At 41.4% G+C, this 27,054-nt stretch overlaps 1 protein-coding gene across 2 annotated transcripts in view; it reads right to left on the reverse strand.

Annotated features, from left to right (window-relative positions):
- Nucleotides 1–26,633, reverse strand: part of LNX1 (ligand of numb-protein X 1) — a 216,561-nt gene extending 189,928 nt beyond the window's left edge. For both annotated transcript variants that reach the window (XM_088056665.1, XM_088056661.1), the window contains exon 1: nt 26,528–26,633. The gene's annotated coding sequence lies outside the window, so the exon portion shown is untranslated. The remainder of the gene's footprint in view (nt 1–26,527) is intronic.
- Nucleotides 26,634–27,054: the final 421 nt, after the last annotated feature.

Below are 27,054 nucleotides of genomic sequence, written 5' to 3' on the forward strand. Positions count from 1 at the left end.
ATAGCTCCCTTCCTCTCATATACTGAGCTTTATAATGTCAAAAAGCACAGCACAGAGCTTTCTGCACTGTGTAATCAGTCACATGGACAAGTTTGGGCAGAGGAGGGAAAATGCAAACAGCAAAAACCTGTCCCTCTTGAATGAAGAGAGCACCATAATTCTATTTACTACTGACACATAAGAGCTGCAAATGGCAGCACAGGTTCATGGCTGCAGCTCTGCAGTGCAGAATCCTAGTGCAAAATCACCTGGAAAACTCCATGAGCCTAAGAACTGACAAAGCCTGAAGGAATGGGAAGAGGAATACACCCCATCAGGTGCTCTGGTTGGTGTTTGCTCAGTGGAAAACTCAGAGGTATGAAATATCCATTTACGCTACATGGGACTGACCAAGGATCAGTGAATCCCATCCCAAGCACTGTCTGCTCTTCTCCCTCTTGCTGGGTGCTTTGGAGCCTGGTTGACCAGTGCATCCCTGACCAGACCTTGTACCCATGGATGAAGGCTCCTTGGGAGCCCTGTGCAGCGAGGTCCCTGCACAAGCACGTCCTGCACATGCCCTGGGAAAGCAGCAGGGAAGGGGATTGGGGTGCCCACCATTACCCACTGCACCTTCCACTTCCCATGGGACTGCCACACCACACTTGACTCTTTTCCTTTGGAAAAGGAATGTCACTGTCAATGTCAATCTTACAAGATGGTGTAGAATTTGGTATTTGCCAAAACCAGTCACGGTAGAGTCTTACTGGTCCTATTTCTTTGCTTGCACTGCAGGACATCAGACACATCACCTTGGTGCATCAGCCTGCAGGTGAGAATATCCCAAAATAACAGTTATCTCTACTGTGGGGTTTGCTGGCATGTGTGAGGGCTAGCAGCAGGTTTACACAGGGAATGTATGCAGGAAACAGCAGCCCTCAGCCTGTGGGGGAAAACAGGGCCTGTTTTTAACAGGATGCAGAGAAGCATGACAAATCACTAAGTGTGGTTTTATGGGCTTGTGTGCTTTATTGTCCTATTTTTCCTTAAGCTCCTGTCTTCAGATGTTGGCAGCAGGTGACAAGCTCTGTAGACAGATACAGAGAGAGACAACTGTGTGAGTACCACCATGCAGGGTGAAACTAACCTCTTGCTCATCTTTAAACTGAAATGACAAGGAAGCTGAGATATGGGGGCAGAAAGCTCCAAGGTGGAAGGGCCAACAAAAGAAATAAGAAATGGCAGTGGTTCAGTGGAAGATGCTAACAATTTGGAGTGTTTTCTTTTGGAAGCAGAGAAATGAAGAAGTGATGACAAACAGAGATAAGGGTAACCTATCAACATTCCTTGTAAAGCATATGGCCCTGTAAATGAGAGTTCACTGCCTGATAGCATCCATTATTGTACATTCTCTATGCTGTGGGACTTTTCAGCAGATGCTGCTGAATCTGCCTCTCCTGCTCTGTGTTTTATTATATGGATTACAGCCTTCAAAGTTGTGAGCCGGCTTTCTTTAGATTTAAAAAAAGAAAAAAAGGCGATTGTCTGAGCTGTTTTCAAGTTGACTTACAACTAGCGTGACCCTGAGATCTTCAGACAAAGCATCTTGCCATTTATTTACTTCTGAACTTCTCCCCCAAGTTGTTTAGGACCAAACAAGTATGGAAAAACTGAAAAAGCACCACACTGGAAATCAGCATCCTGATAATCTGAAATCTGAGTAACACTTTCAAAAAATTCCTTTGATTATGGTTTGCTGTAAAATACACAGCAAAGCCTGGCAGGGGCTGGGGTTTTCCACCTCACAGAGCCCTTTCCCCACACTTTTCTGTCTGTTGACACTGAGTAGGGCAGGTCTCTGGGAGAGCTGTTTTGTCAGATGGGGTGGGTGTCTGCTGGGAGACGTGGTTGATAACTGGTGTGCTGGCCCCATACAAAGCATCACAGAATGCACCACAAAGGAACAGACTTGCAGACTTGCACTCCTTATTTATTTACACAGTAGCTCATGGAGGTCTAAATGAAAAAAAAAAAACAACCAACAAAACAAAACTTCAGGTGCCCAGAGGATAATGCCACCAAAATTATTCTGGTGCCAAAAAAGACTGAGTAGTCAAACCTGTCAGATTCTGGATTTCTCTGTGCAGGTCAGCTAAAAAAGTTTACTTTTTCCAGTTTTTAAAGCAGGCATCTGTTATAATTTTGTTATTATTTGTCACTTGATTTACCAGCAAGATACCCAAGTGTCAAAGCCTATACAGAACAGTAGCCATCAGTCTGACAAGGCCACCTTCAGCATGCTAGGTGTCGCTTTCAAAATGAATACTGTACTTTTGAAGTAAAACTGAGTTTCCTGGTAGTAAGTCACATTTCCCAGCCATCTCTTGCTCTTCCCAGGAGGTAGTAATTGAGGTTCGGAGCAGCCATGCCCTGCTGGGGCTGAGATGCAGCCAAACAGTCACAGAGGGGGAGATGGGGAAGAGAGGACAGGCAGAAGGGGTCCAGGGAGGATCCATCTCCCCTAATCACCTCCAGCAGGGATGGCTCACAGCAGCACAAAATCACTGAGGGGAGGAAAATGCATCCCATTTCAGCTGAAGATCTGTTTCATCCTTGGAGGACCTAGCTCATTAAATTAACTAGGCTGTTTTCTGTAACTTATTTCTAGTCTGCTATAGAACATATCTCCATTGTGTTGCAGCCCACTTAAGATATATGACAAAATTTTGAGGCCTTAATTAGAAAAAATCAAATTAACTTGCTTTAAAGAACTTTTGAAAACAAGCATATCAAAGGTTCCCACTATTTTCTTTCAAGACTGAAGTGTTTTCCTTTCTAGGAAAGGCTTGGTTTTTGCTACCTCTGTGTTTGCTAAAGAATTTTTCTCTTAGCATACATACAGTTTCCCAAGCTGTATTTCTCTGTCTCCAATCAGTAGAAGAGTCTGCAAAACACTTAAAATCAAGGTAACAATACTCACCAAGTTATTTGAAAGTACTGTGAAAGTGCCATCAAAAAACATGTGATTATATAATGAAAAGACTGAACAAAATATATAATACACTGAAAAAAATTCCATTTGAAGTAACATGAAATCTGAAGTTGCTAAAGTAACTTTTTCAAATAAAGCAATGAAATTAGCTTTCCACTGAATCATGAGCTTCTTGTTTAAGTGAAATGTTTCTTTAAGAAGAGCAAGAAACCAAGCTGAGTGGAAAGATCTGTTTTCCCTCTTTAATTAATCCCTGTCCCAAACTTTGAAGACCTTTCTGCCCACTGTTTTAAAGCAACATAATTTATCTTGAGTACTAGGGATCCATTTAGTGGTGTCCACACTCATTCAACTCTTTCTGCAAAGTCAGTATCCCCCCACCCTTGATAAGACTGGCAGATTTCAGTCCAAACTATCACTGCTAAATGTCTTCACAAACATCAGTCTGGCCTCGAGTGAAGGGAAGGGCTGGGTAGGACGGCATGGAGCTTAAGAAAATGTTGGAGGCAGATTCACATGCTGCTTGGTTTCTATCTTCTTGCAGGGCAAAATTTGCAAAGCTGTTGCAATGCTGCGATTGCCTTGTCATCTCAGATGAATTATCAAAAGCACTTGGCTACTCCTAAGACATAAGAATGATTTCCTGCAAAGTGTTCAGATACAAGCTTGTAAGGAAGTTATCTATTTATTTCACTGGGAAAAAAAAATTGACTGAAGTCATAAAACTGGTAATGCAGTTAATCATGATATTAAATCTCAAGTGAGAATGTGTTTCATAAAAGAAAACATATTCCAAATGCAGCAAAATTTACAGTTTAGAAGAAGCACTGTATCATTAAGAAAACCTCTTAGTATAGCCATTTTCCCATTAAATGAAAGATTTTGATTGGAAAACCAAGCACATGAATGCAGTAACTTGACTTTACAAGGCATGGCACAAATTAAAAGGAGCATTCAACACTGAACATGCAATTTTTATTACAGTGATGCCCAGAAAGTGTTATTTCATATATCCAGGATTGTTAGAACTACCTTGGAAAAGTGACTCTTCACAAGATATTTGCTTCTAGCTTTCCACTGTAATTAAAAATTAACAGCTCAATAGCTGCTGTTAAAACGTATTTTCCTAGGACTTAAACTACAACTGCATTAAAGCCCAGCTGACCTGACTCTGAAAGTGAGGGTTGAAGAGATTTTATTTTTACCCAGTATAATGAAGTTTTACTGGTAACTAAAACTGATGAGAAAAATATAATCAAAACCAAATTTTGTTGAATATTTTATAGATATCATGAAAGACATATCTCCCGCTGTGTTTTTAAGGACTTGTTTCAGAAGTAGCATTTCAGTGCTTTATCAAAAACAGTTGGATGTTTCATTGGTTTTGGTTTCTTTTTTTTTCAACTGGGTGTTGAATGCCAACACTTGCTACTCAGCTTTTTCCAAACATTTGAATTAAATTGATATAAAGCAGGAAACTGCAGATAAACCCTCAATTCAATGTAATTTAACACCGGTTTCTCTCTGGTTTCAGCCTGATACTTTGACGATGCAGCAAACTGGCCAAAACCTATAATGGACAAGAGAGGGAGCTCTTTTGCTGCGTCTTCTCTGCAGAAGTGTGCTTGCTTTCCTTAAAATTCAAAACTGTTTCCAGGATTTCATAACACAGGAAACTGAAGTTATTTGTTCTGCAGAAGATTAAATATTGAGCAACGTTGTTTAAAAAAAAAAAAAAAGTCAAATAAAAAATCCTCACAACAACCCAAACCTAAACAAAAACAAACAAACAAGTTCAATTTGCCTTCACTTCCAAACTGTTACTCTTCTTAAAAGTCACCTTTTCATATTGAGTTGGAGGTCCTTCCGGCCCCCTTTCTGAAGTGTGGAGACTGGGAGAAAAAATAATCTTTTTTTTAAGGCTTCATCGCAAAAAATGAAGAAACCTTAAGGCTCTTCTTCTCCCTGAACATCCCTGGATTGCCCAGCCAAAAGGTTGACATGTTCCTGCTGCACAGCACTGCTGCTTGACAGCAGCTCCCAAGCTTTACCTTCCCCGGTCTCAGAGCAGCAGCTCTGCTGCACCAATAAAGATCAGATTGCAGGCAGAGCTGCTTGACCTGCCAGAGCAGGGGTGCTTCAGCGGTTCTGTCGCCAGGGATCAGATGTTCCACGCCCTCGTTCCCAGCACGTCCCTGCCCGGACAGCCAGCCTGGACCACGGCTCAGGCATCCTCAGCATCCCGTGGGGAGAGTGTGGGCACTGCTCGGCGTGGCTGGTGTGCCAGACCTCGGTTAAAACCCCTCTGGTGAGTGTCTGCTGCTGCCTGTCCCTGGGAGGGCACAACAGCACTGCTGCTACCCAAGAGAGGGCAGAGCGATACCCCACATCTCCCCCCGGCGCCTCCTCAGTTCTGGGAAAGATGGCAAGAAATACAAAGAATGCAACAAACAAATAAAGGATAGGCAGGGTTGGTGAGCAAGCAGAAGGTTGGGAAGGGTCAGAGGGATCACACACTGGGCTTCCCCAAACCCAGCCACGTCACAACTGCAAACACGGAGCTCCCTCCCTCCCAGCGTCAGACTTCAGGCTGGATTGCAGTGAGGAAAGGATCAGGCTCTTGAAGAGCCACATGCAAGGCCCAAACCCAGCATCTTTCTGATGTTCACTACAGCCAGCAGGCCATTTAAACATGAACTTCATGCTAGGTTTTAAGTTGAGATGTGCTTGCCTAACAGAGACAGACAGCAAACCCCAAGTTCTGAGCGTGGATAGGAATTTTAAAAACATCATTCCACTTTCAGGGAAACTGCAGCAGTTTCCTCACTCATGTCCGTGACTACTTGAACTCCCTCCTCCAAACAACCCCACCCAGAGATGGCTGCTATCCCAGGAAGTGTTTTACCTCAGCACAGCTTGTATTTTGAAGAGGCAGACTGCAAGCTGTACTCATATTTTCTGTTTTTCAATTTTTTCCTTTCTTTCCTAAGTGTACCATTTGACTCAAAACCAAGAGACACCTATTCCCCTGGAATGAAAAACATCAAGCTATGCTGTAAACAAATTAGGTCTTTGCTGGACTTAAACTCTAATGATGCTTCTTGTGCAACACAAGTGGACTGGTGACCATAATCTACCCTAGTTTTCTTCCTGTGACATAAATAATTCTCAGATCCCATAAATACTGACCTCTCTCCACTTTCTGACTAGAACTTGGCAGCTCTATTCCTGTGGGGCAGAGTCAGAGCCAGGAGAACCCCAAGCAACTCATGCTTGCAGGGTTGCATTATTCATCTGGGGATATCTGGGAAGAGTGAGCCCAGACCCAGTTCACTCTTCTGGGGCATTTCTGTGGCACCAAGAGACAGAGCGAGAGAGCAGCACTTAGTTTAGCCAACCTTTTGCATTAGGATTCTTGCAAGGGTGGCAAGGGGCAAGAAGGTAGAAGTTTCCTTAGCTGTAAGAAGACCACAGGATGAAGAATTAGAAAGAAGGCAGTACAATAAAAGCAAGTTTTTTAAGGTGTTGGAATAATGAAGATGCTGCTTTCACTTAGTCAAGATGAATGGATGCATTCACCACAGTCCTGATCTTCCCAGTACCAAAGCTCCAGCAATTTTAGGTGAACAATTCATGTAGTAGGACGTGTGTAATGCTATTTGGACATAGTGAGCACCTGGAACCCCCCAAAATTCTCTGCTCTAGAAGGAAAGCCTCTTGTTAAGAGTTACTTTGGGCAAAATAAAAGAAAATTCCAGAGGCGTGGCAAAACCAAGTCTGTGTACAGAGAGGTGAGCCCAAACCAAACAACCAGGGATCATGAGCACCGATACAAAGGATACGTACCTCATCACAACTATTCCCAAAGAGAGATTTTCCTGTTCCTATTTGAGGTCAGAATGTGCACAAAAACAAACTGACAGATGTAATCGATTACAACAAACACAAGGGAAGGGTGTGGGCAGCTACCAAAAGCCAAGAAGTGTAGTATGTCACAAGCAAATGTACAGCCTGGTGGACTCACAGCGCTCTTCCAAGCAGAGGTAAAACCCTTCCTGTGCAGAGACAATGGTAATCTTGGACCATTTCTTAATGTTAGTCAAAGAATTTGGCATTGCATGAAACACAAGTGAAGCTCCTGCTCCCACAGGCTGAACTCCTAAGTGTTGTGACATGTTTAGGAGGTCAATACAATACAGCACAGGATGGTTATTTATCCAGAATTCCATGACTAGCCTGGAGCAAAGCTAAATGCAGAGCTGAATCAAATAAAATTCTTGACTGACTGCAAACTTGGCCCAGCTGACTTTGTTATGCAGATTTTAATCACAGTAGTGCAAAATGGTTCTGTTCAGGCACAAATGCTTAACAGCACTGTCCTGGGGATAGGACAGTGTAGGAGGAGAGGGACCCTGGGCACTTCAGGCTGAGGACATATCTGAACTCTGCACCCCTGGGCAAACTCTCTGATCATTAGATCTGTATGTAACAACTGCCACCTACTCCTCAGGTTAGGTGGACAGGATTCCTACAATAAACACAGAAAAGGAATTCTGAATTATTTGCTCTTCTGGCAAGTTTCTCCCATCACCATTTTTTGCCACTTCTTATTCTCCAGCTGTTTTATTTTAAGCTAAATCATTCTTATTCTCCACGAGGACAAGCCCTAAGAAATGTCAAAGAGCATTTGAACCTCAAGAAGTGCATAGGTTGGTAATGAACACATTATCCTTCCTTTGTACCATCGGTTGGTGCAAGGCAAAGCAGGTCAAAGGGCAAGGCTTTTTCCAACTCCTTCTTGGGCTGCTGCTCTGTAGAAGGGACCATCTTCCACTGCCATGGAGGGAGGGAGGAAGATGAAGAAGAGACCCAGTCCTAAATGTTGCTGCAAAGCTCCTGTTCAGTACAGGATGTTCTTCAAGATGTTTGGAGCTTGTAGATGCTTGATTTTCATCAATGTTGAAACTGAAAGTCCAGTGTATTTTCTTGTGTTTTGTGACTAATTGAAGCTTATTTAATTCTTGTATTCTTTGCAAATTCTCTCTGCACAGATTTTCTGATGCCTAACAGTGTAGCGCTACATTTAGAGCGCTCAGAGGAAAAGGTCCTTTTCTTCTACTAACCTACTTTGGTGAAACTTTAAGAACATTGTTATATCCAAGACCCCTGCGTCTGTCAGGCATGGGAGGTGTTGGTAAGGGGTCAAAAACACAGAGAGGCAGACTCAGGCAGAGGCTACTCTGCATCTCCCTGAAAGGAGGCATGACATGTCCCTGTAAAGAAAAGCATTTCATAAAAAACGCTCTCCCATCCCTGTTTCTTTTTCTGGGTCTTCAAAATCAGTTGCAACAAAGGCACTCACTATTGCCCATGAGGCTTCTCTTAATCAGGTTTCTGTCTCTGGAAGGCATCACTTTTCCACAGAGCACTGGACGAAATCCAAAGCACAAATTATGAGATCCATATGAGGGAAACAGATGTTTCCAGGCAATGTTTATGGGGAACAGCAAATCTTTGGGGAGACATTGAATTACATTTTCTTTAAAGCAAATACTTAAACTGTACAATAAATATCTAAAATGTAAAGTGTAAAAATAGGGAGATTGACAAAGATACCTACACCTTTGTGTCTAAAAAAAAAAATTATTAAAAAGTGTGTGCACAGATCATATGCATTTTATGTGGGCATGGGACTCAAAATGTTGGACGCGTGGAGCTCAGGAAGGCCCTTTGGCCAGTGAGACTGCAGTGGGAACCACAGAGTCTTCAGGCATCCTGGAGCTGCACAAGGCTGCCCCAAGCCCCTAGCTGATCACACAGACCTCACCACCTCATTCCTTCACTCACTGACCAGTGAGTCCAAGGCCAGAAGGGAAGGAGCCTCTTACAAACAGAGTAGCTCATTACCATTTCAGGGAAAGATTCCTTTCTTTGGATCACTGGTTTGATGCAATCACAAGCTACCTCTCAGCCTTTGAAAAACCATCAGGCAGGGTATCTCCTGACCTCTATCAGTATGGCTTTTTTTCCTTGCAGTGTAATGCTTGAGGATAGGAACTGAGCCAAGTGAAAGAAACAGAGATCCCTGGACTGTTTTGTAGCTCCCATTATTCTTACCATTGTTTAAAATCAAACTCTACATCAGCATTTTCTGCCAGGGAAGAAATGAACTGCATGGGAAGAGCATCCAGCTTCTGAAACACAGTCAACATTTGCCAGCTGAGTAGCAGATGGATGGCACCCATTTGTACAACAGCTCCATAGCCTCATTTGAGAGTTCATGTTGACTTATGAAGCCATTTCTGCCTTGGAGAACTTACTCTTTTATGTAGATATTGGGCCCACACTTCAAATCATATATTTATCATCCTGTACTCAAAATGATCACGAAAGCACTGGCACAGTTTAATGGAAGCAAAGACTGTGATGTGTTGCAGTTGAGTCTTCATTTTGTACACTATTAATTGAATGTTACTGTACTGGCCTCAGTCTCCTCCTAAGCCTTCTCAAAAAAAAGTAGATGTCATTGCAGACTTGGTTAACTTCAGAAATGATAGAGAAGAAATCACTCAGAAATTATCAACTTTTCTGCTCCACATACTGGAAAATATCTGTGTAATATGGGTATTGGAAAGGGACTCAAAACTGCCAGCTGACTGCACAGGACACTCTCCAGTCCATCCAGCCTTAGAAGCCCAAAAGCAGGGCTGGTCATGCTGGACATGTGTTGATCTCTTGCACAACTACTTCAGTGTTTCACTATCATTTTCATTTGTGCAAAGAGACGTGATAGTGCCTGAGGCTGGCTCTGAGGCAGCTGTGTGTCCAAACCAGGCACAACAGAGTAAACCCACAACCTGGATAAAATGCTGACAGTCATGTCTATGCTAAGTGGTTCTTGTATTAAGTGAGGGGATGACAGACCTTCAAAGTGATTTTCTTTTTTCCCAGAGTCAAAATGTTTCTTTTAGTAATTAGTGTGCTCCAAAATCATTCATTGTTGTTGCAAAGTGAAAGTGCAGAGGAGTTCATGGCATCTCAGATAGACTAGTTAATAGGTCAGTGTGCCAAGTAATGTACTATATGTTAGTAACTCAAGACTGCCAAAATCAGGCAAATTATTAACCAGAAATGATTCAGAACTCAAACAACCTAGGTACTCTCAGAGACTATGGTAAAAATCTTTCACAGAATAAGTACTTCTCTCTTCTATAAGCCCAGGTCAGAAGTCTTATTGCCAGATATCTGTAATGAAGCAGGATTCTTCTTGACCAGTGTTTCTAGCATTATTTCATGCTATTTCTTAAAACTAATCTAGTATATGGTCTTTCTACTCTGGTTGAGGAGAGTTTCACCTGTGCCTGTTGAGGTCTTGCTGGTGAAATATTCTGATACTGTCCAGGATCAGCACATTCTTCACAAGCAGTTTTTATACTACTGTTGCTTGAGACTCAGCTGACACAGGTAGGTAGTACCTGCTAATTTGTACAGACAACTCTAAATGAAAGGGCATGAAAGGCATGAGGAAAACTGAAATTATTTTGTACTGTACTATTTCACTGCACAAAGCAGCTATATTTATTGTATTGAAGGCTAGAAATATTTTCAAAAGAGTGTAAAAATTCTGCTGATTTATTTGACAGTTTCTAGAAGAGGAAGATGTAACCCACTGCCTTTTCAATTGCCTTCTTCACCCACCACTGCTCTGTCTGCCTTTACACACAGTATTAAGGAAGCAATCAATCTGTTCCTAGCATTACAAAAGCAAAAATTCTTTTCCCTACCATCACAGAAGTCACCTGTTAACTCAGACTCCTATGTCTTTCCATTCCTTATTGGTACGCTTTCCTTAACCCTGTGATTCAGCTCTACTTGGATAGCAGCACCCCTACAGCTCCTTCCTCCCCTGCTTCACCTCACTATTCTCTAGAGTGCCACCAATCTGCTTTTAAAATTATTCAGAGGGATTTAGCTTCAGAGGGATTTAGATCTCCAGGCCTAAATTCTTACTCTGGGCACCATCTCAAGGGAGTGCTGTGAAACTTAATTTATCCATCACACCTGCAAAGCTGCAGCACAGACACAAAGTCCACTAAAACTTCTGGGCTAGGATTACATTTTGTATTCTTGTAGAAATCTTGTATAAATCAGCTACAAGGGAAGCATGAAACCCACTATATCTCAGTAAATACTGTTTCCTAGTAAGCATAATTCCTCTGAATGATGAAGAATGCTTATAAAATTTAAAATTTATATGGTTTTTTTTGGTAATTTTTTTTATTGTATGATTTATTTTTATTTTTTTTTAGTTTGTGCATGTTGGGGGTTCTCTTTAACCTAAAAAAAAAAAATCCAATTTTCATAGTTAACTTCTAGTCTTCTTGGATGCAGGGACCACCTTAAAAGCATAAATCAGGATATCAGGACAGCTGAGATTCAATTCATATCATCAACACGAGATGGTATCTTTTGCATTGAGGACTAGAAAAGGGTCTAATATTTTTAAACCAGTTTTTTTGATAAATTCACTCTAACTGGTAGTTTTGAGAACAGTAAAGAATATGAAACATGCTTCTCCCTGTTATGTTTAAGGAGGACTTTCAGTGAGGTCAACAGCAAGTGGGCCAAGGCAAAGAGAACATATTCACAAACAAAAGTCCACTAAACAAATACGAACTGCAGAGTCATTAACTGAGAAACAAATAGAAAGGTGTGGGAAGAAATACATTGGTATTGCTGGAGCGGAACTGGAAGCTGGAGTGGGAGATGAAGTTAACCAGCTGCCATTCACAAGTGGGCATCACCCTTTTCTCCAGGCAACTGGTAGCTGGGGATTATTTCCACCATCAGCAAATCCTACCTTAGAACAAAGGTTGGCTTTCATGCACCAAGGCAGGTCAGAAGGGACACGAGTGAGTTCAGGTGCCTCGTAGTTCATGGCCAAGATCTGCTCAGCAGCACCTCAGAGCACCAGGACAGACCACAGTGAAAGCTCCTCGCAGCCGTGGCTCCAGCTTGCAGAGAGCTGGGAACAGCTTCTCCATCGGAGGCTCGCACACAGGCAGGGACACGCTGCCCATCTGGAGAGGGGCTCGTTTGGCTTGGCAGTGGGGAGACCTGGTAGCCCATTGCTGACAGTCACCCTGGGGCCTGCTCTGCTCCCGTCTCCCCAGGCACTGCCTGCAAAGATTTTGTTTTCTGTTCTCCGAGAAAATGACTCCTGCTAGACTGCTGTAAACCTATCCTGCTCAAGGACATCTTGTTTGTGTTAATCCTGTAGATTAAGCACACAGCTTTTCAGCTGCGGCTTTGCGGCTATTGTTACCAGTAAACCCCTTACAAGGCTTGTGGGCCAACGCACATTGACTTCAAGGCTGTCACTGAGATAGCCTGAACAAGGAAGAGTCCCCAAGAATCATGAGAACTGACTCACACCAAATACTCTATGTTTTTAAAAAAAAAGGTTTGGAAGAGAATTGCCTCTTGTGATCTCTGCATCGAAGGGTCCCAGCTGTTCCTGGCAATAGGACACACTAAAGCCGACAACTGCAGGCTTGTGCAAGTACAGTGACTGCAAGAGCAGCTCAGCGAGAGCTGGAGCCTCCAGGGACTCTGAGCCAACTCTGTTGCTTGGGCTCGAGCCCACAGAGCAGTCCAAATGGGGTGGTCAAACTGGTTGAGATAGAAAAAATTCAGATTTCAAAGAGCATGCAGAGGCACTCTTGCGCAATCTCCCCTCCTGCATTTGGCTTAGTCACAACAGGTCTGGCTAAGCTTGCAAGTGGACATTTCGTCATCACTCAAGCACCAGGCATTTCTTGGCTTACTGTTAATTATGAATGGTGTTACCTGTAAAACATTCACAGAAAGTTCCAGGTGGGTAGAAAAGCTTAAATAACCATGCATTAAGGGCTAATTTTCTTTTTACAAATATACAGGAAATTAAGAGCAGCTGGACCATAAATACTTCTTTGTATACTATGTTTTTAATATGAGTTCCACCAAATCCCTGGACTTCTCTGGTACTAAGGTTTTGCTGAACAAAGAACTGACTTTTAGGTGTTTTTTTCTTGGAATCAAAGCTAGCTAAAGCATTCAACAGGATTTTTGCAGGCTTTGCTCATTTTACTTTAGACAGGTAATTCATTTTACAAATTGCATGTTATATTTTTGAAAGAGGAATAAATCATGCAACAGATGCATGCAGGAACTTGATTTTTATCCTTGGTGTTTATCCTGTAGCTTGGACTTTTGTTGAGCAAGATGCAGAAGGGTCTCATTTTAAATGCCATTAGTCTCAGGCTAACAAATAGAACCTGAAATACTGTACTGATCTCAGTGGAACTGTGAGCATCTTTAACATGTCAGAGCACCCTCCCAGCTGGATTTGCATGCTTCTGTGCAGATTTGCACCTTTAGCAAACATGCAAAATGATCAAGTGTTGTATCTGGTACAAAGGGGTTTGCTTGCAGTTGTGGTACTGGGGCATTTCTGCTTCAGCAAGAACACAATGTGCACTTGGAGAGAGCTTCATCTGTGTGCTTCAGATTAAAGAGTCTCCTGCAAATATTTCTGGACTTTAAGACAGAGAAGTCCATGTTCTCTTCACAGAAAAAGACAAACTTCACCTAAGGAGGACTTAATAGTACAGCTGCCATTCCAGGATCTTCAAACCAAGATCTGGCCACACTCCAAAAATTTGGGAAAAAAAAAAAAGATTGGATGCCATCAACCCAAGGATGTTTTGGATTGTGCTAATATTTCCCAGCAGAAAGTGGCCAGGTTTGGCTCCTAGTGACTAATGAAGCTGTCATACACCAGTCCTTCCTGCTGTTTAATAATGCTTTCAAAAAAGCCCTTTATGGAGATGAATAGTACAGTAGTGCTGCAGCTGAGAAACTGGCATGCTGTCAAAGAAAACAGAGGCCAGTTTACTATGCATGGCACTGTATTTTTCATTAGACTTCACAAAGACTTGTTATTAGCTGAAAATGAATTCATCATTAGGGAATAGATATTATTTAGTACATAGCTCAGTATAATTTAGTTGATTCCAATACTGAGATTTCATTGTAGCAGCAAAATTACCTGTTACTCTAAATGTTGAAACAATCTTCACTGTTTTTTAGATCCTGATTTTCAGGGGATAATATCAGTCCTACCAGAAAAATTAATTGCAATGGAAATGCAGTTCATTCTTTCCACTTTCTCCTCAGTAACATATACATGCACACAAGCTGTATATCACATACACTTAATAAAGGTGGCAATTCAGCCAAGTCAGTGGTGCAAATAACACTGACATGACAGTTCCTACATTCAGATCCAGATCTCAGCTTCAGCACTGTTGGTGGAATGATAATCAGGTCACACATGTGATTTTCCTACTCCTTAGTTGACTTGTCAGTAACCTCAGGTAATTGTGGGGCATTACTTGAGTCCCAGCCTGTAAAAACCTACACAAATTCACAAGATTTCTATCTCAGTGTTGGGTCCAGGACTGTCTCAGGCGATTTTACCTATTTATGGCCTCCTGGGGGCCTTTGGCAGCAGAGCTGAGAAGGTGTGAAACACCTCTACACCCTTTGACTCTTGCTGTGATGCATCAGGGAAAATCAAATGTTCTCTATAGGCATGGAAGCACTCTTCAGCACATGTTTCTTTCAGATGTGAAGCAGGGAGACAAGAGACTGACATATCTTATCAACTCTCAGCCCAGAGCTCCATCCAGATGAGCCCAAACTGATTTGCGGTGGGTGCATTCGTTTGAACCCAGTTGGCTTTCAGAAGTTGCAATCAGAGATCACAAGCCTTATCTGAGCAGGGAAGTTTAGATAAATAGTGCACTCAGCTTGCAGTAGAGCACCTTGGGTTTGCACAAAATCTACTTTTAGCTGTTTTGAACATTTGCAAGTATCAGAGGTGTTACTGCATAGATCTAGCTTGTCCTTTATTCTGTGATGGAGGAAAACACCTCTGACCACTTTCAATCAGTATAACCCATGCATTTGGAGGGTTAATTATGGAGCAATACAGAGAATAAACCCATCCTGCACAAAGCTTCACTCCTTTCACAACCTTTTTTATTATACATTCCCTTGTCCTTACTGAAAAGCACAGAGTTAAGGACTTAAAGTTAGTTAGAAGGCCCATTTTTCTTTTCCAACATACTCATTTTGTCACTGCCATTTTTAAACTGCTGGCTTCGAGGTCCCAGTGTCAGACACCAGAGAGCTGTATATATTTGAAGTCACATGGGCAGATAAATTTGCCTTGGCATCTTCGTACCTCTTTTGATGCTGAAACCAGTGAATTGCAGAGGAATAAATAAATAGCAGGAGAACTGAAATCAGTCAGTTACTTCTGTGAAGCATCTTTCCAGCAGCTTCACTCAGCAAAGTGTTATTTCTGGCTTCCATCAACTGGCAAATGGCAATTTAGATAGTGGCAATTTGAATGACCTGGCCAACCATTCTAAAAACTGTAGAGTGCTCACACTAGAACTAACACATTAAAAAAATCTTCAAAGGCCTCATCTCTTCTTCCAAAAAGCAGAAACCTAAATCCAGGCATAAGGGATCTCTGAAATTGTTAGAAAGGGGCAGGTCTGTGTTTTCTTCTTTAAAGTGGGCTTGAATCAAAACACAGAACAATTTTGCAACTTCCAGTATGTACTGCAGTCTTCATGATTCACAACAGCCCAGAAAACAGAAAAATACAAAAGTATTGTTTATTGTAAGAAGCCAAAATGTGTTGTGCATTAGGGAAAACATTGGCAAAAGTAGCATTTTAATTGAGAAGACATTAGAGCAGTTCTGTAACTGGGTGATCCACACAGAGGATCATAAAAAAATCAGTGAGAACCAGTAATAGCGGAGACCAATGAGCCACCTAGGTATTATTCAGCACCATTCCTGCACTGCAGTCCATTAAGCCCAGTTTATATTATAATAAGGCTATTCCCCAATATTGCATATTGTTTAAACATCTTCATTAAAAAAAAACTGTTTTATTTAATTCTCACATCCCATTTGCACATCTCTGTTTATTCATGATGCCAGTACATCGTTTTGGCAGCTGGAACCATGTCTTACACGGATAAGCAGAATTTGGAAGGCATCTGTAAATTTTCAATTGTTTCTAATACAACTAACCTCTGGAAACACGCCAAGGAGCCAGTTCAAGAGAGACCACCAGCAAGTGCTGCCCACCAGAATTTCAGGGCTGCTGACACAATGATCTCAGCTCCCAAACACCGAACAGGCTTTGTGGGCACTGCCAAACCCCACATTTCCGCAGATAAGCATCCTTCCCTGGATACCAGCACCAGGTCACCCAGTGCAATGGCTTATGGCACTGCTGTTAAAGGTGTTGCCTAAAAATAACCCTTTGATTGCTGGAGGCTGTCACCCACTGGTCTTGGGGGCACTGAGCTAGGTTCTGTTCTGGCTGAATTTTAATTTCAATAGTATGATTTAAAGTGAAAAAATTATGTTAGCAGTATCAGAAGTGTTTGAAATGCTCATGCAACATTCTGATATACTACAGAAAGCTCTGCTCTGTAACAAACCCTCACAGTAGGTATAGCCATTTATTTTTATCTCAGTTTTCTCTTGTGGCTGTCACACACAACTGATATTAAAATATTTTAATTTCATCTAGGGAAAGCACACTGAGGAATCACAGCATTACACATGTTTTAAGGAGATAGTCTGGAAAACATAATAGATACAAGAAAATTTCTTCTAATGAAGCTTGGCTGGGATATTTTAAATAAGATCCATGAACTTCAGAGCATTTGCATTTTTATAGATCTAACAATTCAACCAGTAGTTGTGCAAACAAAATTTTTTTCATGAATTCCTAAGAGCCACACAACACAATATCAACAAATTAACAACCATATACAGTCTTGAGGGTGAGTTGAAATATAAAAAATAAAATAAAAAAGGGTAGATTTTGACTAGCATCTCTGCATGAATAGCCACAAGAAATTAAGAAGCAAGGAAATCCTTAATTTGTATTTCTGTCTCAAACCCATTGTCACCACTGCTGTCAGTTACTCTCCTGAGGAGAAATGCCCAAGAATTCCACCTGACCTGCTCCCCTACTTGTCTCACAAAGTATTGGAGCTGGTAACAGAAGCATCACACATTTAACTGGAAGGTTTCCAAGAATCTTGAACTGTGAATTTGAAGCCTGGAGAACTCAAATTCATCCAGAAGCAAGACTGAAGCATGGAAAGGCTTCAGTCCATGTTACTAAGGAAGTTTTTTACACGCAAGTTTGGGGTATCTACAGTCTTCTTGGCCTCACTTCATACAGAGATCAAATTTCTGAAACTTTCAGGTAAAATTTTCCCTAAGTTGTTTTTCAGTTCCTCCAAGAGCTTGACAAAACTAAATGGAAAGAAGCACTCAGAAAACAAGTTTGAGCCAATTTGGGCAGGATTACAAGCAGAGTTAAAAAGCTGTCTGTGTGATGGGAGAAGGCAATATATCCCTTGCTTCAGGAGCAACAAGAAGTCACTGCCCCCTTTCCCATCCAAGAGTGGGTTTATGTTGTCTTTCAGTTTCTCATCAAATGAGGATACTGTTAGCAAGGCTGGCCTGGTACAGTGCTACGAGAAAGAGGAAACCTGCCCCCAGCCCATGCCAGACCCACATTTATTAGGGGGCCCTGGATGGAGCCTTTAGGTGGCACAAGTGGGTAGCAGCATGGGAGCCCAGGGAGTCACGCTGTACCTCCAGGGGTGACTCAAGGTGATGATGTGCACGGCCAGTGCTCGGTACAGCAGCCATGCACGCTTTTTACTAAGAGGATGCTTGTTATGTTTTCCTAGAAGATCATTGCTTTCAACTTTAGACCTTCCTAATCCCCTGACAGATGCTTTAACCACAAGTTTGCTTTCATGCCTCAAGACATGCAAGTGACCACCAAACTCAGTTTCATCCCCAGAGTTTACATTATGGGCTGTTTGCCCATGTTGGAAAGAGTGCCTGACATCAGGATTAAATCAACTTCAAGGACTTCAGTAGCTGGCAAGTCAGCTGTGCTTCCCTTCTCCACAGTTTTTCAGAGCTGGCTGAAATCCCTTCCTCTTTCAGCCTAGGAACCATATCCTGCCCACAGGTATGCTTACAAGGTGTCTGTTTTTTAAACCTTGAGCACCATTTAGTTTTATATCGAGGCAGCTCTTCATTTCCAAAGGACAGAACTGCATTCCTACTGAGGAGCCACAGGGCTATTACCATTGCTTTACTGATTTCAGGTACCACACAACTAAAGGTTACAACAGCACTGAACACCACCCTACACAGCACACTTAGAGAAGAGCAGTAAATGGATAAAAGTGCAAGCATCAAAGAGCTGTTGAAAGACTAAACACTGAGCAGCAGTCCATCACATGGTTTCCATCCCAGTGATCCAAGATTACTTAAAGCAAGAGTTTATCCAGGTACAGACGTAAGAATGCAGCTGTTATGCTGCAGCTCTGGAGATAAACTGGATTCACATACAACTTCCCAAAAGTTACCAGCCCAGGGGATAATGCAACTTCAGTGCAAAAGAATTTAGTTAGATTTAGAGAAAAACATAAAAGCTAGACTGGGGCTCGGAAATATGTTTTGCAAATAAATCATAATTTCTTCACTTAGAAGACTTGTTCATGTCTGCAAGTAAAAATAAAAATAGGAAGACTGATTTTTTAATGAAAATATTTACTTGGGAGGAAGTTTTGTAGTCAGCATTAGGCATTTAACACTCATAAACTGAAGGACAGACTCCATGAATCATCAATCCCAAAATGGCTAATTTCCGAGTATTGAGCCTTTCTAAAAGATATCTCCTTATAACACTGTCTAGACATATCAAAGCATTAAACTGTCTAATTAGCCTAATTATCCTTAGGCACCTCCTACTTCACATGGGTGACTCAAGCAGGGAAGTTCAAGCCAGAATGCTGGCACATGAAATATGTTCCAGCACAGAGTGCTCAATGCCACTGTGGGTATTAGCTTCCATCACAGACTAAAAAAAGCTGAATTCTCTCAGGAGTGGCTGAGGATGTTCAGCCTCTCAGAGGAGAGGCCAAAGACTTCAGCAAGACACCAAGTCAAACGATACCCAGAAAACTCAGCACCTCATTAGATATGCTCTTTAGTTTAAATCCCCAGGCTGACAAGATGACTGGGACAGAGATGAAAATCCTTAATCCAGAAGGGCCTGTTCAACACTGGGCAGAGCCTTCTTCCAGATTAAAGTCTGTGGGAATATTCAGCTGTACTGAAATAGCCATTCCTCCATGCAAACACATCAACTCCTCACATGTGATTTGATTGCAAGCTACTGCACAATGCCTTTTCTGCAGCAGATAATGTTTATGCTTGTTCCCAAAAAATCCATCCTGGTTCTACACAAATTACATCATCCACTAAGAGCAGTTACTTAAATCAATGTGGGGAACTGTAAGAAATGGGTCTGGGGAAAAGTGAATGCTGTCTGCCATATTATCTCCTTTTTCAGTGGAGCTGACAGAACAGCTGCCTGTTATTACAGTGCACCCCAGGAAATGCTTAGCTGCCAAAAAAATCCGGAGCCAGAAAGGGATTAGCAGACAAACAGAATTCATGCACCTGGAAGTCATGCAGATAGATATGCCATCTTTGTAAGGTATACTTCAATCTCATTTGCAAAGAAACAAGAACAAACAGAAATTACTTAATGTTGTCCTAATTATGATAAATCTAAGAATCACTATACTGTTTTGTGACTAGATTAAGTGGCAGTAGTTTTCATTTAACTGCAATAATCTGTTGAATGACTTATATAACTGTCATAAACATAATGCTCTCTATTTTATGTTTAAGCTGTTCCTTATTAATGCAGCATTAATACCATGTTAAGTGACCCAGAACCCCGATGGCTGAATGCAGATGGTGCATAGGACTTAATGATTTCATGTAACCTGTGTAACAGAAAACTTAAATTTCCTTCACCGATTTCTTTTTAACAGCAAAAGTTCTGCTACGCAGTCCTTTCCTCCTCCCACCCCTGCACTAGTTCTTCACAGGCATGCTCTCACAAGCTGCTGGATCTGTGTGTGCTGGGTTCAGGTAGTGCCCAGTGCCACCCTCATGTGCCCAGGCTGTGTGGGAAGGACTGGACAGCAGCTGCCACATGAAGCTGAGCCGCATTCTAAGCAACTCCTTCACTGCTTTCCCATGGACACTCTTGCTCACTGCCCCCAGTTTTAAGTGGATCAGCTTGTATCTTTACCTCCACAAAAACAGCAGCAGCAATACTGACAGCCTAGAGTGTCTTTTCTGACATCAAAATGGATGACACACATCCAGCCCAGTGTCAATGAACTCCTAACGAAACTGCTGCACAGTCCACTGAAAAGTATTATTCAAGCCTCAGTGTGCACTGGGGGTCAGACAGCCCAGGACACTTCAGGTGGGGATTTTTCCTTATAGTTATGCACATACTTACCATGCCAACAGAAACAAATTAGTAGAAGAGTCACAGAAATATTTAAGAAGTCAATAAATTAATTCTGTCCTTATTTTAAAAATACCTTCTCAGCAGGCTTAGGGACAGAAGTGAGAAATGCTTTAAGAAGTTTCAGAAGCCAAAATTCAGAAGAGCTGTCACACCCTAGGAAACAGTAGCAGAGAACAGCTGGAGAGCACCAGAGTTATCCCAATTGTGGCTAGAGAATGGCTTTTGAAAATGAGCCACCACCAACCTGTCAAGGTAGTAGCTAAATCATCAGTATTGAGATTATGCATTGCAGAAACTCCTGGGAAAAAACCTGTAGAGGCAAGCACAGTGCATTTCTACAAAGTACAAGCTTTTTCAAACAAAGGCTACCAATGTCTTCAGTCACTGGCTTGAACATCAGAAGCAAAAAAACAGACTCTGATGGATCTACCTTAACTGTTTACTGGAATGTGTTGAGAACAGTGTCTGTGAAATCACAGTAATAGATCAAGGGTTGGAAATGTAAGTTAACACACAATTCTTTCCTCTATTTTTCTGTAAGTATAAGTTAGCTGTAAAAGTTTTCTTGTATTTGTATAATTTCAACCTTACTGTTATAAACTAAGAACTGTATCTACTGGATGCAATTGCTCACTGCACTACTGAAAAACTGAGGTTAGAAATAAAGGTCTGTATTTTCCTATATTCTGCCACCTGCACTCTCAACCTCTTCATAACCTGTAAGGTGTCCCATCTGCTCCTATTTTATATGATAGTTGAAAAGAGAAATGTGCCAGAGAACAGTGTTCTGGAGTTGCATGGATCAGCTAGCTCAGAGGGAACAAACTCCCTGCTGCAGGGGTGGGAGACCTTGAGGTCATACATGCAGAGGGGGTAACAGCAGTGGAGAGCTGCAGCCGATTAAAAGTGGGTTCACATCTCTTAACCTTCCCTGGAAACTCAAACAAGTAAAATGAGTGGTAAGCAGTTCACAAACTTCATCAGTCCCATGAGGTTGTTACAAACAGCTTCTCCTCTTCATGAATCCCCAGTGTTCAATTTGTTTCCAGTTTTCTTGCCCAGACAAAATACTGAAAAAACAGAAAACTTGAGCCTAAAAATAACTTTCCCATTTCTTTAATTCCACTAGTCTCCCAAATGCAACTTCCTCTTCCTTATGCAGTAGCATGACTAATGTAAATGCACTCCAATCTCCACAGAAAAACAAAAAACCCCTAGTTTTAGTCCTAAATCAAACTTCATTTTAATGTAACATAGTTCCAACTTTCTCAAGGTACCTATTGCTCTGCTCTTTAAAACCAGAAACAACCACAAATCAGTGAAAATAATATTTGCCTGAATGTTCTCTATAAGCACATTTCTTCCTAGCAAAATAATACTAAAAAGTCAAAGTAGATGACTATTCTGGATGTAGACCATGTAACACAATCACTGTATCAGTTTTTCTTGTCACCATTTTCAAAGTGTAATCACAAGCCATACCATTAATCAGTAGATAAAAGCCCTCACATTAAGGCTTTTGCTGGTGATTTCTGCCCTGACCCCTCCCTTGGTTTCACTTTGTAAAATCTCTCTCTAGAAACCTTGTGGAAGCAGAAGATTGACAGAAATTCATCAGAAATCAGCTCAAACAGTGTGATTTTGGGGTGCTAGTCTGCCCACTATTGTTCTACTAATTTTTCTATTTCCAGCACCAGCCTCCTGCATGATGCCTTCAGGAGAGAACTCCAGACTGCATCAGTCACTCTGGTTTTATACAGAGTGCTGATGAAGCAAAGATTTACCTCTTTTGAACCCATCACTGCTCTGCACTATTCTGACATAGAAACAATCTGGAGCAAAAACTCCCTCTGTGACAAAAAAAAAACACATTAAAAAAAAAAAGTGCTACATGGGCTTCTTTGCTAAGCAGTAAATCTGATTGTAAATAAAAGATCACCTTTCTCAAATTATTCATGTAACAAAATAAAGAAAAAGTCATAAAAGTAGGCATGAAAAACAAGCTTTTTAACATTTCAGGACAAATGCATGGCTCCATGTCTTGTTGCCTCATGAACTTTACCTGTCTTGCTGAGGAGCCCTGACCATTGTCAAGTGAATACTTAGGAGGTGGCATATAGACAGGTGTCTGTAGCACTCTCTGTGCAAGTGGGGGACCCTGATTTCCACCTGTACTATGAACCTCGGTTTCCAGACACTTAGTCTAGCTTGTAAAATGAAACTGGAAAACTGGGATATTAACAGTGGTCCAGAAGAAGCAGAACTGGCCCTGGGGTGTGGGGGGGAAATAATCTGCAAAGAGGAACCATTATCCACAAGAAAAACACGTAGCCACAAAAGAGGCCACAGCTGCCTTGCATTTTGGAGAGACAGGAGGCCTTTGCATTATTTATATACACACACCCCCTATCTTCTTTTATTGTTTCTGTGGCCATAAAATGTCTTGGTCTGGATTTTTGAGGACTCTCAGCATGCCTTCAGTCAGGGCGAGACATGCAAGGCAGCCTACGGTAACTTCACTTGGATACTGGCAGCTGACAAACCGCCACAACTCAGCATGCCAACAGCACAAACCTGAGCACCTGAGCCACTGTGCTTGAGGTTCCAGTGCCACCCCAGAGCCCTTGCCACCGTGTGGTGAGGTGGGCACCCCGAGGGACTGACACTGAGACCAAAGCCTCCATGTACACAGTCACTTATTGCTGATTCCTGGCCTCACAATCCTTGTCTCCCCTCTCACATTCTGCTCTTGCAATTGCATCTACAGTGGATGCTGGCCCCCTCCTAAAGCTGCTGAAAATCAAAATCTTTAGTCCTGAAGCTGCTTGGAGAGAATATCATAGCAACTGCAATCCTGGACATCCGTCCAACACCCTAACTCACTTCATGTTACTAGGCAGGAAACATCTGTTTCTCTTTGTTCAACCAAGTTTTCTTTATGAAGTGGTCCTGAATGTACAATTCTGAGTCCGTTTGGACATATACTAGCAGATGAGATATTTTTACTCTATTATATAAGTTGGAAGTGAATTATACTGGAATAGCTTCAGGAGGTCCACCTAGAAATAGTAGAACACACATGGAAGCAATTTATTTCAAAAATAGGAGAGGCTGAGTAAATTTACACAGTTCATAGGGTTTGGTTTTTTTTTTGAAAGACCTTTTTCTGCACTATTCCCAAGTAGGCATTTACCTAAAAATTACTTGGTAGACAGAAGCACACTGTGCTTGGGAGTACAACTACTCTCAAGGTTTTGAGAGTACTTTGAGAAGTTTTGGTACTGGTGTTTAATTCCCTCTTCTGCCCAGTGGTGAATTTGCATACGTCTGGAGAAAAACAAAAAACCTTTTACTTCAAGCAGAGTGATTCACACAGATGTACAGACAGTAGATAACAAGTTCCACTAGATATCCCTACGAATTTACTTTACTCTATGCTTATAGGTAAGACTAATATATAATATAGTACATAATATATAATCATTACTTTTTTGTAATATTGACACCCATTAGGTAAAGTTTCAAACAATGTAAAACTAGACTGTTGAAGCACAGTTTGAAAAGTAACTTTTAAGACCTTAAAGTAGCTGGAGTCTTCAAAAATAATCAAATAGAAGGGAAATTTGAGCACTAAATTATGCTGTGGCCTAGATATTTTACATATCTATAAAATGTAATTTCCATTTTTTTTCCACCAAATTATACACATAAATTACCAAGTTACGTTAAAATTACCTGGAACTGAAAGTAATTGCTTATAGATTTACTTCATAGAACACACCCATTCACCTACTGTAGAATTCCTTTTCCTTTATCTGTTAAAGTATCCCAAAGCAGCAAGCTCACAGACAGTGACTAAGACATTACCAGATTATGTTCCCAGCTACTGCAGGGAAAAAAACCATGAGGGATGTGAAAGTTAAAAAGATGCCATCCTATAACCAAACAGTACATAATCCTTTTTTCACACAAGCAGTAGAGGGCAAGGCACCTGCCCACAATGCTAGTCAGATCATTTCTGGATCAATTAAAATAATCAGGTAGTTTATATCATTTCCAGAAATGCTTAAGCTTACACAAGCATGGTTCCTGGAGAATCTTCCAGTACAAAAAGTTACCCATGAATCAGTGTAACAAATATCAGGAGTTCCATACCAATTTTGTGTTCTGTTGTGAAAAGACAACAAAATTGCACAGTCACAAGTCACTGAGAAGTAAGGGCTCTGCAGAAAATAATATTTTCTAAGGCCATAGAAGTCCATGCATAGAAAATTGTTAATAATAATTTAAAGTCAATAGAAGTACTTAAGATAAATTACATGTACAAACATGCATTTTACCCTTCTGTTTTCCAAAGCAGACTAACCAATGCACAGAGCTATTAAGAGGAGGGGAAAAAGAGATGACAAAGAGGAGGGGAAAAAGAGATGACAAAGCAAAAGTCTTTGGTATTTTAAAAGAGGAAAAAATAAAACCCACCACCTTCTCTTACCACAATTTCTCACTAAACTCACTGCACTTCTCTGTCAGGGTTTATTTCTCAAACTGGTAGAACCAGCAGTCAGATGATCCAGTTGTGATATTTAAACTCATGCCCACGTTCATCCTGTCAGTGCCATAAAAACTGAGTATATCAGTAACCTTTCAGTTAACACACAAAAGGGGGGCAAGCAGGTCTCCAATGCACCTCTCTGGCTTCCTCTGAGCCTTTGCATTTGTGACTGAGAACAGCATATCAGTTTTCCCCAAAACCATCCATGGTAACTCTTAATTTTAGTATTCAATCTCAAACCATTTCTCAGGGCATGCTTCCCTTAAAGTTAACACCAGAAACCAAATGTGCCCTGCCTTTTAGTTTGTTTTTTTTAATAACAAGGACAGAAGAGAGTCAGGACTGAAATAACAAAGGTACACAGTCAGTTCTCCCCATTTCAGACGAGTGAACCACAGGAGCATTGCTCTTCATGGTTCTCCCACTTCCCAGCCCCAAGGCAGGCAGACACCAGCCTGAACTTACGACTGGGCACACTTGTAGTTTTGTCAGTTCCAGCTGTAACAGCGCCGTGACTTCACTGTGTGACCCCCCAAAAAAAGCTCTGACTGTGGCTCTGACACTGTGACATCCCTGGCATCTAGACTTCAAGAATGAAAGACTCAGGCAAGGTCTTACATGTCTCTGGAGATGAAGATTAACTTATCTTTACTTTTATAAAGCTAAACAGCAAAAAAAGAGCAGCTGCAGATGTACATGCAGCTCTGAGTAAGCAAAGCTTCTCCACATAGCCTGGCCTGCAGTGTCCCTTGTCCTAGCCAAGATTTCTGCTGAGCAAGGATACAGAGGCATACAGCAGATCTGCCCATATTCCAAATCAGCAGAGCACAAGCCATTTCTTATACAAATTCATTTAAAAGCTTTAATCTTCCTGTGGCAGACAATCTATATTTGTAGTCTTTATTTTTAATCCACAGGACCCTGCCCTTCCTCTAGTGCATGGGATGCACTTTCTAGCAGTGCCACAGAGTCCCATGGTAAAGTAGCCATTAGAAGCAAGGTAAGTGCAAGAGCAAAGACAGCCATACAGTTAAAGATACTGGATATTTCTGAGAACACCAGATTTTGTCTCTAAAGTTCTGACATGAAACAAGATTTTATGCTAAACAGAATAAAATATTTTTTTAGAGTGTTCTGAGCACGGATGAAGAAAAAAACAAACAGTATGTAACAATAAATCACCAGACAGCACCAGAACAAGTATGCACTTAGAAGCACAATTATACAATTCTAAGTCAGTCTTCAGATTGCTTGGCTTTGCAGTTTTGAGATAATTCTTTCAGTGTATTTTATGCAACTTAAACCAGACAGTATACATTGATAATCAGGGAGCAATTTCCCCAGTGTTATTCAGGCAAGGTTTGATTGCTTCTTCTATATCCAGATGGTGACCAAAAGCCTTCTAAAACACTTGCAAGTTAACCTGCTAAAGAAACATGGCATGTGTGTCTGATTACAAGTTAGCATATACACCTCACAATAAAACCTTAACTTGTACCTTTTCTGCTGCAGATGTGATGAATCCTTTCCTGCTTCCTGAAGAATCCTGCTTAGGACCAAGTCACTTTCACATTACCAGGGAGGTCCTCATTGCTTTGGCAGTAGATACCACTGTACAAGGTCAGAAACTAAGCACAAGCAAAAAAGAAAAGCCACCCCAGCCACTTAAAACCTCAACCCATCCCTGAAGCAGCTGTGGAAATGCTGGCAATTACCTCAGAAACAAGAAGCAGCTGGGTTCAGTTCCTGATTTTATTTTTTTTTTTTTTTTTTTTTTACAAAGCAAACAAGGAGAGGGAGGGTCTTACATAATCAAGCGGGTTGGGTGTGGTGGGAGAATAAGTGATACTTGGGGAAAGTGTAGGGTTAACATCCTGTTAATGTACAGATGAACAAGCTATCTAAAGGGCCTTGTGGTTAGTCACTGATGGTGTGGGGGAGAGTATAACCTCAATTTAAAAATAAAAGTGTGTCATCCAAGCAGACATACTGGATGTGGATGTGTGGGTTAATCATGGTTTCTTT

Source organism: Pseudopodoces humilis, chromosome 6, assembly GCF_049639895.1.
Source record: "Pseudopodoces humilis isolate 2021_Gansu_Grassland_sample_001 chromosome 6, ASM4963989v1, whole genome shotgun sequence".
Lineage (NCBI taxonomy): Eukaryota > Metazoa > Chordata > Aves > Passeriformes > Paridae > Pseudopodoces > Pseudopodoces humilis.